General features: G+C 36.1%; 1 protein-coding gene across 19 annotated transcripts in view; it reads left to right on the top strand.

Annotated features, from left to right (window-relative positions):
• LOC140845164 (bifunctional 3'-5' exonuclease/ATP-dependent helicase WRN-like) overlaps window positions 1-14,394 on the top strand; it is a 152,502-nt gene that overhangs the window by 36,877 nt on the left and 101,231 nt on the right. Inside the window, exon 4 of one of the 19 annotated variants that reach the window (XR_012123901.1) lies at window positions 2,466-6,110. The exons of the other annotated variants lie outside the window; for them this stretch is intronic. The gene's annotated coding sequence lies outside the window, so the exon portion shown is untranslated. Of the gene's footprint in view, window positions 1-2,465; window positions 6,111-14,394 lie in introns of those variants that run through there. 19 annotated transcript variants of the gene reach the window in all.

The following is a 14,394-nucleotide window of genomic DNA, read 5'->3' as shown; positions in this document are numbered from 1 at the left end:
ATTTTTTTAATATTATAATCCCTAGACTAACCACAAAGTAACTCTTCAAAAAGATGCAGTAAAAAAGTACTAGAAAATTCAAATGCAATACAAAAATCTTCAAATAACACCCAAGGAGGCATGAGAAGGAAAAACCGAATGCAAGCAGTAAACAGATAATGCAATGTAGACCTTAATTCAAACATATCAAAAATCACATTACATGTAAATAATGTAAACAGCATTAAAAGACAGAGCATGACAGAATGTATTAAAATGGCTCATTATATGTTGTATACAAGAAACTCATTTCAGATATAATTATATAGTAGGATAAAAATAGAAGAATAAAGAAGGAAATACTATGCAGATACTGATTTCTATATTGAGTGGCTATAATGACATTAGACAAATTAGACTCAAGAGCGAGGAGTATTATTAGTGACAGAGAGGGATTACTGTGTAACAATAAAATGGTCAGTTCACATAAAAGACATGACAATAAAAAAATATATATGATAACAGAAGTTCAAAATACATATTTGACAAAACCACTGTGCAAAAGTTTGAGCTTCTCCTAAAGTTAAACAAACACCTCATGACCCACCAATTGCACTCTTGAGTATTTATCTTAGAAATGTGGAAACTTATGTTCACATGCAAACCTCTACAAAAATGTCTATATCAGTTCTATTCATAACTGCCAAAAAATTGGAAATAACCCCAATATTCATTCAACAAGCAAACAGATGCATAAACTGTGGCACATCCATAAAGTGAAATAACAAGCAACAATAAAAAAGAGTGAACTGCTAATACACACAACACCTTGGATGGATCTCAAAATCATTATGCTCAAAATGTGACATAATGCATGATTCTGCTTCTATGTCATTCTTGAAAAGATCAAAATATGAGTAATGAGAAATTCATCATTGATTTGCAGGGTTTGGAGTTAGAGAGAAGATATGATTATAAAGTGATAGCAGAAGGCAAGTTTGGGGAAGTGAAGTATTTTGAATCCTAATTGTGATGGTGATTGCATAAATTGTGATGGTGATTATAACTAATCACATACTAAAATTCATAGAACCAACACCCCAAAAAAAGTCAGTTTCACTCTATGATAAATTTAAAATAATAAAATAAAATGTAAGCACTGCATCCAGACTTTCCCCAAATTGCTCTCAAGTACATGGATTATCTCACCCATATATACATGTGTTATATGTCCATGTGTTATCTTCATTTTTATCTCCTTATATTAGAAAAAGGCAATTTTTTGCCTACTTCCTTTTATTCTCAACATGACAAATGCTGAAGTCAGATTAGGAGGTGTCTTTTGGAGGAAAGGGAAAGTTGTAAGAGAATTCTTGAGCGTCATGGTTTAATATCTTTACTAGAGGCATTTATATGGAAGGGTACATTTTTTCTAGATTCATCAGGTAATCTAATTCCTAGGTCCATAAAAAAATATTTGAAATGCAAATTTGAAAAATATAATAAAACCAACAAACTCCTATGTAGCATATAAAACCCACTTAAAATCTTAAGTCCTCTGAAGCTTTCTCCAAACTCCTGGCTTCTGCCACTCGTACTTTCATGCACCCATACCAATATGGTCATGCCTCAGTTGTAAACCTAGTCATATTTCATATAATTATTCATGCATGTGTGTATGTATGTGTGTGCATGTGTGTGCACCTATGTCTATATACTCATGTGTATGTGTATATCTCCCTCACTGTTCTACCTGGAAAGAGAGTGTTTGATCTTCCAATCCTTGGTGTTCTGCAATCACAAGGCTGGCACCAACAATCAAGCATTGAACCAATACTGAATAAGAAAGTATGTAGAACTATTACATCTAGTAATGGTCCAAGCAGAACTTAGTTTATTTTTCCTGGCATCTCGGCACTGGCTATAATTTCCTGGCTTGGAGGTATTGGATGCTGCATGATCCGCTCTTTTTTCCCTTTATTTTATTTATTTTTTGCCCTTTAAGTGTGGACCCTGAGGAAAAGAATTCATTATCTTACCAGGATGACAAAACCACTGTGAATTTAAAAAAGCCTAGCCTAGTTCTTTGGTGGGATTACTATAGTTGGTGTTGCTGCGATATTCTATTGAAACATCGTGGTATGGATTTAACTTGCCAACCCGCCATTGACTCAAGGCCATGATTAATCTCTATAATAGTTATTGTATTTATTTGGTGATTCTAGGAACAATGATCATATCAGCCATATTAATTTTAGACACTACAGACCATGTTCAATTTTCTACTTGTCAACCCCCTAAAATGATTATTTAATGATGACTACAAGAGAGGAAGAAAAGATTCGATTCATATCACTTATACTTATTTCTGTCAAAATTAGTGTCCTTAAACCTTTGATTTCTATGCTTCTACAAGTTAATCTGTCACGTGATGAATTGCTTTTTTTTGTTTTTTGTTTTTTTGGCTTGATTACACAATCGAAAAGAGGTCAAAGGGAGAAACTTTATGAAGTGAATATTGACTCCCATTTTACCTGGACAATCAGGTTTAAAAGTACTAAACTTCCAAAGAATATTGAGATACTTCAACAAATTTGATGAATCACGAACTGTAAGATCACAACAGAAGCTGGGCTCATTTCAGTTCTCAAGCTCTGATGTAATGCCTGCACATTATATAAAATTCTGAGCAACTGCAGAATTCCATATAGAAAGCAAGGACATATTTCAAGACAGTTACCTGTTTTCTTGTGTTAAAAAAGATGGAAATAAATGCTTGCCACTAAGCTGCGGAATATGTATGGTGTTTTTTTAAAAAAATGAATGCTTAAAAGGAAAAATAATAATTATAATAACAATACTAAGCTTTTAAGAAATGCTTTTTATCTTCAAAGCATTTCACAGAACTGTACATACTCAATCTCTGCACCCTAAAAGCATCTTGCCAAAATATTATGTTTTACAACAGATGCATTTCAGAAGGGTTTCACTCATCTATACATTTTCTTAGGCATAAGTGTGTATGTTTAAAAAATAAAATAGGCTGTAGAAAATCCATCAAAGCCTTTCTTTTTAATGCAAATAAGCTTCTTTATACTCTTTCTAGAGGAAAGAAATGTTCTGTTGAAACTAACCATTAGCCCAATTCTGTTGAATCTGTATAATAAGGGTCATTTTGTTGAGGACTGAGGTTTAGCTATTCTGTGTCTCCACTCAGGTCCAAACAAATGGAAATAGGCTTAAATGGCAAAGGGCTAAGCAGACATATTTTTAGTAACTTACTATACTGTGCAAGAATTAAATTCACTTCAAATAAAAATCTTCACTAAAAGTAGTAATTTAGTAGAAACTGAGTTGGACCTTATTATAATGATGAAGTCAAATCCTTTCCAGCTGCATGATCGAAAAGCATTTTCAGATAGGTCTCCTGACCTTACAGGAGAACACACAAACACTGAGTGGGAGAATTCAAGCAGGGACTGCCTTCAGCCACTCTGGGGAAGTAGGTGAAGTGCCTGCTACACCTGATCTCTGTCTTATTATGCTACATTTCATTGAGAGTCCAAGTGAACGCCTCTCCTCCAAACTGCACAGTGATACAAGTGCCAGCCCAGCACCTCTTTTCTTTAGTTCCTTTCTTCCTTTCTATTTCAAAAAATTACATCAGCAATGCATGTTAAGTGTTGAACAAATTAAATTTAGAGAGGTGAATAGGCAGGAAAGAAAAGCAAAAATCTCACTCATCCCTAACACTGCTAAATTCTTCTGGATCTTTTCCATAAATAGGTATCTTATTTAATAAAAACATGTTCTCATTATATCTGTATAAATTAACATTTTTTAAGACCTAGTATATATCCTTACAAGTTTTCATGATAATATATGTGCCATTGTTCTGAGCTTTATATGGCATTATATTTTCTTAATGTCATTTACTAAATGTAATGATCCTTGAATTTACTGTATCATAAAAAATCACCTAGAAGCTTGCTTAAAAATATGCAGTTATAGCCCTATGCTGGATGCTTCTGCATTAGAATCTCCAGGAAAGGGTTTTAAGAATATCTATTTTTAACAAGCCCTAATTCAAGTTGTGTTTTGTATGTTTTGTTGAATTCCCACTAAAAAAAAACAACTCTCCAATATTATATCTATTTACCATGGTCTCGCCTGACTTTCTTTTTTTTTTTCTTAAACACAAAGAAGTAGAATTCCTTGCTCACACAGAATGCACATTTAAAATATTTCAGCATATATTGCCAAAACGTTCTTAATCAGGCTATTCCTGGTAGAATGCTGGTTGCCAGAATCAAAGGTAATTGGAAGCAAGATATTTGTATGTGCTCGCCTTTCGGGGCATTGTGCTTCTAGAGCAGGCGATGAGCAGGAACCTCCATCTTCACATCAGCTCTACGTTTTAACCTCTGTAACTAGCATTAAAAATTGGAGGATGAATTCTAAAGCTTTCAACTCGTTTTGTAGAAAATATCAAATATGTAAGTTACAGAAAAGATTCCTTGTTTAATCTGTTCTCAAAATGTTAATACATTAAATATTCACTATGGAATTTTGAAAGTAGAAATTTGGCACTTCTTCTAACCTAGGGTTCCTATAATTTGGTTATTCATTAAGCCACATGGGATAATTATTAAAAGACAGATTTCCAAGGTCACCTAAATCACTAAAGGAGGTGTCTGGTAATCTGCGTTTTCCTAAACCCCCTTAGATGTCTCTAGTTCAGTCAGGCAGGACCACCTCTGCTCTACCCCACATTCCCAATTTTGGAGATGAGAAAAACAGCCCAGGGTAATTCATTGTTTGACCGTATGGCAGATGCAAGTGACTGACAAGGGCTGTGATTAGAAACCATGTCCCTGTCTGCAGCTGTTGTGTGCTTTCCGGTATTTCACTCTATCTATGATTAGGTCTATGCAGCATTTATCCAAAAAATAGGTATTTTTATTACAATGATACAAAGAAAAGCTACTATTTTACAAATTCAATTATACTTAGACATACAAAATTTGCCAAAATAACTAACACTGCTTTACTATCCAACAAAATAGTACTTAGCCTAACACTTTTAGGCTTTGTAATAAGGATAGCTTCCCTGCTAGTGGAAAATAAAGTGAAATATTTCAGAACTTTTTCCAAATATAAAATATTTCACATAACTGCCCCCTTTTCTCTCCAAAGAGCCCTTATTTAAAATTTTCCTTTCAATTCTTCTGAATATATCAGAGAAAGCTTCATTTTGTGCTATACTTAGACATACAAAATTTATTTAAATATTTTCTTTCACAGTTATTCAACTCTTCCTCCAACCTGAGCATAGGCATTGACCCCGTAGTTAGCAAAGAGAGGCAGGAAGGCAGGAAGGCGGGGTTCTAAACAGCACTAAATACATGTAACTTCAGCTACGAAGCCTAAAATCTGTAAGGGTTTCTCTGTTCTTGATAACCAAGTGAGTTTATTCTAAGTGCATGAGTTTATTCTTCCTTATCTTTATTACTTTAAAATGCATGTGATTCTGGATCAAGTTATATTACTGAGTTAGATATCTTCCTAAGTGAATATATATAATTTTTGTTTCAAGAAAAGCTCTAAGATAGCATTGAATCTGCATAAGCAATTTGATCTGCCCACTTGGGATTACTCAGGTAAAACCCTCTTCTATGATATATATCTCATTAATGCTACAGAATTTAGGGGCATTTCAATTTTGAGCCAATATTTCACTACTTTTATCTCTCTGAGAAGAATACTGTTCTGAATTGGAATGTCTCACGGTTGCCATCACCCTGACAAACTACTGTGTGTGCGCCTTCTGAGTGATAGGAATGCGGATAAATAGTGTTTCTTATTTTTACCACTGCAAAATGCTACCATAATATTTCATTTTGGAGAAAAAGGTTATGTGAATTTTCCAAAATTTAACTTGATGAAGATATGAAATCCTTTAATTTATTCAATTTTAAAAATTTAAAACATTACTTTCATCAAGATTGTGTGTATATGTGTGTACCTAGACAGTATCAAGAAAAGAAACAATTTGTTGATGGAGCTGGACCTTTATATATGCATGCTGCATAATTTCTTATTCTCACATATACTATGTACCTCAGATAATATGTATATAATCATGTGTATAAACATAGATTTGATTCAGTGAGTTTCTGATATTGCAATAAAATATTCTGCACACATAATAGACTCAAGAGTATCCAGTTAGATGTTGCTTAAGCTTCCTAAATTCAGTAAGTTAAAAATTGAGTCTTCCCTTTGCCATATCGCATCCAAATTTACTTCTTGTATTCTGTTTTCATGAACAGCATTGCCATTATTCATGACATTTCCCCCAACACATGGAAAGTCAAGTCCCAAATATTGTAATTCCTAAAAAACCTTCACAGTTAGATTTTCATCCAATTGTATTCCATGGAGTGTAAGTTTTGTGGGATGTTAATAGGCGTTGCTTAATAAAAAAAAAGAAAAGGAAGAGGAGGAGGAAGGGGAGAAAAAGAAAGCTTTTTGGAGTAATTATATTCGGAGAACACAGTATCAAGCAAAATAAACATAGTTCTTAACTTCAGACTTAGATGGAAACTTTAAAGAATTAATACACAGAATAATAACCACTCTAAATTAGCTTTAACTTGAACCATTTTTTAAAATCTTAATTAATTTTCTTAGAATGCATCAAACTAAGAATGTATGATGGAAACACTATTTGTTTTTTCAAAGAAGCATATCACTGCAATGTTTTGGGCAACAGTGTTAGCCTATCCCCTTGTTAACTCTATCTCCAAATCTAACTCTAACTCAAACCTCCACCATCCTTTACTTGGTTTCTGCTGAGGAACATCAACTATTATCCTTCACTTTACCATATATTGGTCACAGCCTACTCCTCCCAGACTTCACCCAGCTGTCAGACTGAACTTTCTACATGCTGAATCTGTCCTAAAATTCTCTCCATAGCTTTAAAGAGAAAGTCCAGATGCCTTAACACAAAAAAACAAAGTGCTTCATGGCTTCATATCTTTGCCCCAACTCTGAGTACAGCCCCACCAAACTTGGTGCCAGAAATGTCCCACGCTCTGCCATTCTACTGCATATCTGCGCCCCCTACCCCATGTTTTCTTGATCCCATGCCTGCCTAGCTGATGCTCATTCTTTAGGAATTGCCACTGGAGTCCTTCCTCAGTGATATCCTCTCCCCGTCACTCCCAGAGCCCCAAATCTGATGTGGGCATGCACTTTCCGCCACCATTCCCTGACTTACCCCAGGGCACTGAGCACTGAGTGAATTTTAACTACTGACTTACTCATTTTTCCTCACCAAGAAGTGTGACATTCATCTTCATGCCTGCAAATGGCTAGCATTGGTAAATGTTCAAAGAAATTATTAATTAGTAAATTAATTAATTTCTACAACATGTAATAATATCAGTGTCAGCACCGGGGTGGGTCTTTCAGCATTCTAATGTCAAGGAACACTCTGGGCACAGGCAATATAGCTGAGTCACGTAAAGCCCAGGAGCCAGACCACCAGTTATCACAGCTCGATCTTTTACTAAGCATGTGATGCTGGAAGATTTGGCTTGGATGATTTCTAACTGATTAAGTAATAAACACAAGATTAAAAAGTTCAGAACTGTTGACTCCAAGTTAGTATTACATTTCCTCTCACTATTGTACAAAATGTTTAGAGTTGCAAGCATCTAGGTTACTTGGAATTAACTTTTGGTATATTTGCATAGTCTTAGTGATCTCTAGTTGACTTACTAGTCTTACCTGTTTTCCTTGGTGCTTAGCACCTTCAAGGGTACTAGTTTCTCCATATCCATTACAGCATTTATCTGAGGCTTCCAGGTTGATATGAATAACAAATTGTGACCTATCTGAAAAGTCCATAATGCTCAAACTTCTGAATCCCAGGCATGGGGAAATCTAAGAAAACAATACAGTTCTCCCTGATTAACCTGCTTGTTTCCACTCTTGCCCTTGTAGTTTATACTCAACACAGCAGCCACAGCAATGCTTTTAGAGCTGAATCCCATCATGTCATTTCTCTTCTAAAAATTTTCAAGTGGCTCCCAATTTCAAATTTAAACCCAAAATCAGCTGTAGACTTGCACAAGGTCCTCCACAATCAGTACCCCGCCACTGCCCTTCAGCCTTTATCTCCTACTGGTCTTTTCTCAGTCATGCGGCTCCAGGATGACTGCCCTCCTCACCATCTTCTGAACCCAGAAGGTACAACCCCAAAGGCTCTGCCATGAATCTGGACAGCAGGCCCTCAGACATCCACATATATCACTCCTTCTCTTCAAGTTTTTGCTTTAATGCCAGCTTCTCAATGAAACTACCTTTCTGTATAAAAGTAATCCCTCATATCCTTGATTTTCCAATACTCTCCTGTTTTTTCCCTACTACTTATAGTCATAAAAATGAACAAATTAATTCTTATTGTTATTACCCATGTCTGCCTATTAAAACATAATCTTCATGAGAACACAGGTTTATATCTTTTTCGTTCCCTGTATGTCCATTCCTACATACTAAGTGCTCAGATTATACTTTCTGCTTATATAAATTCATCCCAAGTCTTAGACTTCTGTGTAGAACTTGGTCTTAGTGTGGAGAGTGTTGGAAAAGAAGTCTGAACACATCTTGCATCTTAACATCTTAACTCCCAGAACAGAGCTTTCTAATTTTAGCAGGTATTCTGTGCTATAAAGTACCTAAAAAATAGAGATGAGAATTTTGTAATTAAATGAAGAGAGATGCAGCAGAATTGTTTGACTTACTTCCATCATTTCTGTCTTTTTTAGAAGTTGTGTTTTTTCTACATTTTAAACATCACTTGAAATTATATCTGCTCAATTATTTCCTCTCAATTCCCAGGTCAATGCCCTTGGTCAAGTTACTCTTAGACTATGTTACATTGTGCCATCGTATGTCTTCATAACACCTTTCGGTTCCTTGAGCTATAACCATTCTACGGTTTTGGGATCACTGGTAAATTCACCAAGTCCCCTAAAGGCCACACTAGGCTGTTTTGTTCACCATGGTGTCCCTGTGGGCAAGTAAAGTTCTTCACACAGAGTAAGTGACAAACAAATACTAACTAAAAGAATGAAACTCTTACTGAAACCTTTGCAGTAGTCTCCCATCTACTCCCTTCGACTTCAGTTGCTCCTCTGTTTCTTCCACTCAACATTCTGCAGAGGCAGCATTCTTCTAAAAAATAAAATGTGTTCAATTCTCTTGCTTGCTAACAACCATGTATTACCACCTACAGGAGGAATCCAAATCCCTTAAATGTCTCTATAAAATGGTCCCAGACTCTTTTTATGGCTTTCTCTCTAGTGATTCATTCTACATCCCTCATATTCTAGTCATAGAACAAACAACATTTCTTTCAAAGTGTCTACTCTTCATACCAAAATATCTTTACACGTACTGTTCTGTCTGCTGGGAAGTAGTCAGCTCATAACTGTCTTGGTCTTGCAGGCTCTTTGGGGTTGACTGATACTGTTTATACAATAAAAAGCCCACCCTTCCTCCTTCCATCTGCTCATGATTTCATCTTATAACATTTATTATGATATACATGTTTTTTTTTCTTTTTTTATAACTGGTAAAGGTGGGTTGAATGGGCCAGGAAGGGAATGCTACAGAATGACAACCCACCACCCCTCTCCAGATCCTGCTTCTGAACTCCTGAAGTGAAGGGAGATTAGGATCATATCTAATTGAACTATCCCTGAGAAAATTAGTAAGGTACTTGGTATAAGCACATCCTTGGGTCCTTTGTGCCAGAGACAATAGTAACTAGGGAGGAGACCATCATCTTCACCTGGCAAGTAGCCAGAGCTTCCTATGACCACAGATAGCTCAGCATGGACATCCTTACTCTCCAGGGTCAGGTCCGGCAGTGAACATTCACCAAGTCACCTCACAGATGGAGAGTTGGGGAAAGGATGGAAAAAGAAGTTAAGAATAGGGCACATGCTTCATTGTGACTGTATAGTCACAGTAGTGTGAGGGGACATGTGACTCGTGTCTCTGGGAACAACCAGAAATGACCAAGGTATAGCCTGAAGTGAACAAGTATTAATCAAATTGATGGAGATAAGGGCAGCTTACAAAGCAAAAAAAAAAAAAAAATATTTGATCATTATAGACTAGTGAGGCCAAGGCATTTAGAAAATGAAGACACTCAGTGCAAGGGCCATGTCCTTACCAAAGCCTTTGTTGGAATCTTTTCTGTCTCCATCTTCTGTCCCTGTGAAATAACTTTCTACATGCCATTTAAGTCCTAGAGTCTAGATACTCTAGCCTTTTCGCTGTTGTCAGACAAATCGCCATTATACCTTAGGACCTTTTCACTTGCTGTCACTTCTGCCTTGAATTCTCTTCCTCTCAAAGAGCTCTATCACTAGCTTCCTCAATTCCTTCAGGTGTTTGTTTAAAAAGTACTTAAATGAAGCTTTTCCCAACTACCTGTCTAAAATCTCCATACCCTCAGTAGTACATATTTATTTACCATGCTTTTTGTTTTTATCTACTAGGCACTAATCATATATATATGTATAATGTATATACTTCCCTTGATTTCTGTCTGTTTCATCCATTAGAATTCAAACTCTAATGAGAGCAGAAATTCCTGTGTCTGTTTTTCCTCACTGTTGCATCCTCACTGGCTAGAACAGTGTATAGTAAATAACACATACCTACAAACATTCATATAATGAAGGGATGATCTGTCTATATGTCTGCTTCCTCCACTAAGTAATGAGCTCCTTTCAGAGGGACACAGAGAGATGATGACTTGTTTACTTCTCAGCCCTGCATCCAGCACAGTCAATACACACAGCACACGATGACTCATGTTTGGTATGTCTTCCATCAGATCAATGAAATCCATTTCAGGTACCCCTCCACTTCATTCATTTTTGTAGACTTTTACAGTCATGATATTTTGTGTAGTTGGAAGCATCTTTTTGTAATGCTTCACTGGATTTTCAAAGCAGTAGATTTGAGAGAGAAATTGTTATTCTCATTTCACAGCCAGGGGAGATTAAGACACAGGAGAAATAAGACCCATATTTAAGTCAGTGACATGGTCAGGATTAGAATCTAAAATGTATTTGATACAGAATCCTCTGAATCATACTCATTCCAACAAATTACCCTTGGATAAATATGTTAGAGGAGAAATAAATCCTTTTGTTTTCAATGGGGAATGCATTTGTTGACATCTGTCTTTTCAAAGACAGAAAGAATACGTGGGTGTTTTCTATTCCTTAAAGCAGAAGAAACATAAATTCTCATCACTGGAAGTCTTTGAAAATTAAGTGCACTTGAAAAAGGGAAGTTAACACCTGGGTGACATTTTCTTAATTCAAATTACTGTAAATTTCATAAAAAGAAAAAAAGAAGTACACTTAAGGGCAAACTCAATTAAAAAATTTGGGGGCATATTTCAGGTTTCTTAGCAAGGAGAAATATAGAAATAAATGTAAGTCTATGAAAAGGACTTAAACATTTAGCACACATTTCAGGCTATCTTGTTATTGTGGGAGCCTGCTCAGAAGTCTTGTTTTAAGTAAACATTTATGAATAAACACTCAGATTTCTGTATGAAAATAGTCTACCTATAAGGCAAGTATCTTCCTTCTATGCATTGCTGTTGAAAAATGGTGGGTGGAAGAAATGGGAGAAATTAAAGTCAGGGGAGCAGTTAGGAGATTACTGTAATGGTCTAGCTCAATTTTTACTTGATTCAATCCATATTTATTCATCATCTACCTTGATACTGAAACAAGCAAGACAGACTCAGGCTGGGCTTGCTGCAGCTGACCAGTGATCCTCAGGTGTGATAGATACGGGTCAAGCAAAAGGAAGGTGCCAAGAGAGTACATGATAGTGTGACCTGTTACAGTAGTGTGCTTCCATCAAAGGCAATGTCCTGAGGACTGAAAGGACAAATTAAACACGAGAAATGTTTAGAATGGAAAAACAACTTTTAGAAAAGACAGCATCATCTGGGTTTGTAAGAGCATGAAAGGAATATAGAGGAGGACTACTACCCCTTAACATTGTGAAGAAGATTCTAGAAATCCTTGTTACCCCCTACCATCCACTATTCCTCTCTCTCACTTACTCCACAACATTACATTCCTGTCTTCTGTGACCCCACATTTATGTGGCTTTGCTGATGTTCCTCTCCTGGAACTGCATCCCTTACAGCTCTACCTGGCTACCCCTTAAAGAAACTCCAAGATTTGCTTCTCTTATGACTCCCTGGAAAGGAAACTTCTCTGACTTGGCATTCAGGTTCATCTCATTCTTATGTTTACACACAGATGATGACCTTCAGATAAAATTTTGGCAGCTTCCCACTGACCGGGGTAGGAGCTATTTCTATTTGAATTCTACTTTTGAATAGTCATTGCCAAAGATTGTTTGTTTTTACTTTTTTCTTTTCTTTCCTGGTAATTAGAGATAATGCATTCCTGTTAATGTTTTATCTACTTTGTAGTTTGTTGGTGTTTGGGTCATTTGGTTTGGGTTTTTGTCTGGTCCCCTCTCTTTTCTCAGACATGTCTTCTAAGGATTATTGATCAGTCCCTACTGGCTGAGCCCAGGGAATAGGTGTGACTCCTTATTAGCCAATATTTATTCCAAGACAACCCAGTAGCCTCTGCTGTTGCCTTGTGAATGTGTCTTATCAGAGACTCACCTCCAGAACACCGAGGTCATTGACTATCACCCCCTTTCTCCCTGGTGGATAATCAAAACGGATGGAGTTAAGGATAGACATGTAGGAGTTGGAATGTGGTATTTTGTAGCCTCACTTCCTTTCCTGTGCTTTTATAACTCTTCATGGACCTTATCTGCCCTACTTAATCTGTCATCTTTGTGAAAAGGAGTATGAGAAGATACTTCACAAGTGATCCCGCAAATCTATTCTCATGTTCCTGCAGTTTCTACTTTACTAAAATCCCTAAGCACTGCCCCCGGATGACTAAGACATGGTCCCTGATGTCAGTGAGTTGGCATCTGTTAAATGTGTACTCAGCCACTAAACCCCAAGGGATTTGTATTTTCTTTATTAGACATGCATTTCCTGACATAAACTTTCTTTATTAAAATAAAACATTTAGCAGACCTTTCCTATTTTTTTTACCACCTGTATATGAAGCATAAATAGACACTTCAAAGTTACAAAATAATAAAATGGCCATTTAGATATATAATACACAAAGAAAGCAAAACCAATTCTCTTGTAGTCTTTCTTTATTCAGTACTTTTAATCCTTGCTCATTCAAGATTTACATAGGCTATGAGTGTTGCCAAAGTCAGGGTAAAAACTATATATGGACTAATTAGCTTCAATGTAGGAAAAAATATTATGAAATTAAATGGGCAATCCCAGGCCAGTTGTATCAAAAAAGTATGCCTCTACTTACACAGTTTTTCATCACAGTATTCTCACAATTAGAAATAAACCAGCTAATGAAAAGCACTTTTATATTCTGCTCATAGTGGTTACTTTGGTCATTTCTAATTGATTTATCATGGACAATAAAAATTGAAAGGATCAATTTTGCTAGTGCTTCTCATTGATTTTTTTTTATTCCACCGCCCCAAACCATCCTATTTTAGTTTATGCATAGTCATAAAATGTCTTTTATGTTTTTATTATAACCAACTTCCTTCCCCATTTTAGCAAAGCCTAAATTTGGACCAAAGTTCTAAAACTTCTTACGTTATACATAAAAGCTCCTTAAGCACATTTTCCATTTAGAAGAAACAAAACTTCTTTGGGGGGGTGATTGCATATACAGAGGTCTGAAAATTCAGGGAAAAAATAATTTACATTTGACTTGAACTCAGATAAACACCCTTCTTGAAATCTTTCCTTCTTGAATTTTTTGCTTCTTAAATATTTTGGTGAGCACCAATCCTCTTGATCATTGGGAAGGACATTCAGATCAGTGAGTATGTTCCACTTCTCTCCCTTTTAGTCCTCAAAGTCACTGCCTTTCACCCAAAAAACTGATCAACCATCCTCTTTTCTGTCCTGGGTCAGGCACCTTCTCACTTTTCTTCCAGATGCTCTATGTATTATTACTGTGTTCATAAGGTCTTTGCTGGCAACCAGGATTGGAATACCTTGAAATCCCCATCAAATCACTTGTTCCACTGATTATAATGGCCATTTTTGTGCTGGTAGAACACTGATAATTTCATATAAGACCTGGTGAGTGGCTACTAGGCATTGAGAAGAGAGTAAAGACTTTGAACAGCATCAACTAAAAAATTTATTTCAAATAATGGCTTCTTTATTTCCCAATTCTGGGCCTTTGACTACTTAACCTCTATAAACCTTTTCTACAT

This window comes from Manis javanica, chromosome 12, assembly GCF_040802235.1.
Source record: "Manis javanica isolate MJ-LG chromosome 12, MJ_LKY, whole genome shotgun sequence".
NCBI lineage: Eukaryota > Metazoa > Chordata > Mammalia > Pholidota > Manidae > Manis > Manis javanica.
This window is presented reverse-complemented; position numbering and strand designations above follow the sequence as displayed.